The sequence below is a fragment of the Microtus ochrogaster genome (assembly GCF_000317375.1).
Source record: "Microtus ochrogaster isolate Prairie Vole_2 chromosome 14 unlocalized genomic scaffold, MicOch1.0 chr14_random_1, whole genome shotgun sequence".
Taxonomy (NCBI): Eukaryota; Metazoa; Chordata; class Mammalia; order Rodentia; family Cricetidae; genus Microtus; species Microtus ochrogaster.
Window position 1 is genome coordinate 1,292,357 of NW_004949096.1, and position 4,164 is coordinate 1,296,520.

The following is a 4,164-nucleotide window of genomic DNA, read 5'->3' on the forward strand; positions in this document are numbered from 1 at the left end:
GGAGGGGGAGGGAAATGGGAGGCTGGGAGGAGGCTGAAAGTTATTTTTTCTTTTCTCAATTAAAAAAAAATTATTAGTGTGAGACTAGAGAGTGCTGCCTGCTCTTCCAAAGGACCCAGGTACAATTCCCAGCACCCACATGGCAGCTCAAAATGATCCGTAACTCAAGTTCCCATGGATCCAACACCCTCAAACAACAATACATATAAAAATTAGAATTTTTAAAAATTATTACAGTGATGAATAGTAAGCATAGGAGAGTGGTAAGGGTACATATACATGTTTGTGTGTATGTATATCCTTTCCCATATAATTATTTCTGTAATAACTAGTTATCATTTAGTAAGACAAATTACTTAAAATTATAATTATTCTATGGTAAAGCCACAGCTGGTGTAGGGACAATTTGGTTTCCTTGGGACAGTGCTGAGGTTCTCATCCAGGACCATGCCTTTGCTACACAAACATGAGCCAGCTGAGCTGTCTCCACAGCCCAGGTAACTGTCTTGTTCAACATTAACTCACCGTCATTTTTACAAAAATCTGGTACCCAATAAATAACTTGATGACCAGGTGAATGAATGGTGGAAACAGGCATTATCACAGTGCTTTTAGGGAAAAGTCAGCCCAAGAGCCACAGAGATGCCTGATTTATGTAAATGTAAGTAAATTTGATATGTTTATCCTAACAATAGATGGCAGGCTAATAATATAAGCGCTTTGTTAACTTTATTTCTACTAGCAGAGTGGATGGCAAAAGTGAGAGAGCTAGGTATATCATAGGACGCTGAGCCTGTAACTGGACAATAACAGCTATTAAAGCCAACGAAGCCAAGTCCTTCAAATTCCAACAGAAAAAGAATTTATTTGCAAGACTATTACTCCAACCTATTAGAAGTTTAATCATTTTAAATTGCTTTTATGATAAATAAAAGCACAAAATCACATATATTGATGTAGTGTTTGAGTTCATGCACACACTCAACAATGTTCAAACCATATTAAGCATATATAACATATATTTGTGTCCTAAAATATTATCATTTCTGTATGATCAAAACAGTCAGAATCCTTGCATTTTTTGAGACCTACAGTACATATTGTTATTTCTAATCATCTTGCTGCACTTTAGCATGATAGAGCTTCTTAATATCAGGTAATTGATTTCTTCCATTCTTCTTCCTCCTCCTTAGTGATCCCAGCCTCTGGTAAGCACCATTCCCCTGTCAAACTGTGTACAATGAACTATTCCATACTTCTTAAGTGAGTGATCACACAGTTGTTGTCAATTTGTATACACGTAATTCTCCTATGCCCTGTACGTGAATCATGGCATGGCTGCTGTCTTTCTGAGCCTGGCTTACTTTACTTAGCATAATCATTCTGGGTCCGTCAACACTATTATGAGTGACAGGATCTCATTTGTTTAATTGCTAAGTCATATTTCAATTTTGAAAATGTTTTCATTGGTTGATGAACATGTCCTGGGTTTTTTGTTTTTCCATATAAACTTGATTATTGTCCTCTCAAGATCTGTGAAGAATTTTGATGGGACCTTTATGGGGATTGCATTGAATCTATAAATTGCCTTTGGTAGAATTGTCATTTTTACTATGTTGATCCTCCCAATCCAAGAGCAAGGGAGATCCTTCCATTTTCTGGTATCCTCTTCAATTTCTTCTTCAATGCCTTAAAGTTCTTGTCAAATAGATCTTTCACTTCCTTGGTTAGAGTTACCCCAAGATATTTTATGCTGTTTGTGGCTATTGTGAAAGGTGATGCTTCTCTGATTTCCCTCTCTGCTTCCATATCCTTTGTGTATAGGAGAAAGACTGATTTTTTGGAGTTGATCTTGTATTCTGCCACATTGGTTGATAAACATGTAATAGTTTGTGGTTCTAGAATACCGTGAACAGTGTTGCCTTGACCATGGCCCACAGACCGCATCTCAACAGTCTAACCTCATTTCCTTTGGGTATATATTCAGTATAGATCTGCGGTATCGCATGTAGTTCCTCTTTTAACAGTTTGAGGGACGTCGGAACTATTTTCACAGTAATTTGTTTGCAGTTGCCAGCACAGTGCAAGGTTCCCCTTTCTCCACACCCTTGCCAGCACTCAGACTTAGTCATTTAGCTAATGTCATTTTTACTGATGTGATCCAATAACTCACTGTGCTTTTAGCCTGCTTATCTCTGATGAGTCAAAATGTTGGACATTTTTTCAGATACCTATTGGTAGCCATATGAATGCCTTCATTTGAGAAATGTCCGTCCAGCCTTGTTTCCCATTTAAATTGTTATGTTTTTCCTTCTGGCTATCTATTTTAAAAATTTTGTTATCTTTTCTGGCTATTGAGTCTTTGTCAGATGGATGTAGAGCATCTGATTGCTTTTCTCCACCCCACTGCTCTTTACTTTGATGCAATCCGATCTGTCTACTTTTATTTTTGTTTACTGTATTTTTGGTGATTTTGTCCAAAAACCCTCACCCTTTTCACTGTGCGTGTTTTCTCTTTGCAGCTTGCACTACTGTTTTAACAAAGCAAAATGTGATAATTCAAGTTTCCTCAAGAATACAAGTATTACATTGTAGAATAGATTCTGTATGAAACTGTATTTCTATGGTCTTAAATTTTATTTTAACAAGAATTACTGGCTATCCGTGTATGTGTGTGCATATGTGCATGTGCACACACATATGTGTGTTTTATTTATATAGTCCTAGGAAGTTAGTATTAAGAAGCCTTCAGGTGTATTCCATTACTGAATTGAACATTAGCCTTCTGCCACAGATGAGCCTTACCAGATCTCTGAAGATAGTGTCTCCCAGGTGTTTTCTAGTAAGTTTGAGTGTATCTGTCACTTGTATTTCCTGAAATAACAGTTCACATTTATTTTTACAGTATCTTAGCATAACACAGATTCCACCGTTAGATTCAGCAGTATCCACTATAGTGTAGAGATGCTATTTCAATATCAGTACAAAGTGGCAACTAAATAAAACTACCAAGATGGCAGGGAAGAGGGCGTTCTGTGATGGAATGCTTTGTCATCTTCAAGGGCAGATATACATTCTGGATTGGTAGATTCTGCTATTAACTCAGCCCAGGAAGTTTCTCAATACCCATTCTTCAGAAGTGATATCTGGCATGTAATCTCTGACTCCAGACATAACAACCCCAGCTTTTCTCATCAAAGTCTTGGAATTTTGAGCAGGCCTCTGAAGATGATGGCATTGCTCTTTGCCACTTCTCTTGTGCCTTGCTTCCACGTACACATGTTCTCCCGCTGTCTGTCAACTCCATCCTGCTAGAATATGCAATGGGAGTATTCATATTTGATTCTGATGTAGGAAATAAGAAAGCAAGTGCCACCCACAAATTCTGAGCTAGTAGCTCATGAGGCATAAGGAGGGAAGTATTAGATCAGAGTGAGGAAATTTTAAAAATGGAGAAAGCTGGACATGGTAACACGTGCCTGTATCCAAGCACTCGGGAGCATCTCCAGGAGCTCAAGGCAAGGCTAGGCCTCTACTGAGTTCCAGGCCAGCTAGGGCTGCAAAGTGAGACACTGTCTCCAAATAAACACAAAACAAGGAAGAAAGTTAATATTCAGAAGATGCCTAAAGTTTCAGATAAACAGGACTGGGTTTGAAGCAGAGTCTGTTAGTAACATATTTCATATTCCTAAACAAGAGCCAGTTTCAACTGGCTTAGCACAAAAATGTCAAATAGGTGATGGGTATGTTAATTAGATTTATGTAGTCATTAGATGTTTTGTACTACATAAATTTACATATTATACCATATATAATATTATACACAATTTATATACATACACACATTATACTACATAAATGTACACAATCATGATTTGTAGGTAAAATAAAGTATGTACATGGTAAGCATGTTAACCTGTAAGATAGGGTAAGACAAAGTAAGTAGACTATGATAGCATAGACTTATCACTTGATAAAAGTAGTAAGACCAAATAAATAATAACTTTGTTACTTCTGAGTTGACAACTGTGTTATGTCACTTCCTGATAACATCCAACAGTTCCCCCATTCTGGCCCAAAATAACAAACCCAAGAAATGCAAATAAAATTTGTGGTTTTCTTTTCTTTTCTTTTCTTTTCTTTTCTTTTCTTTTCTTTTCTTTT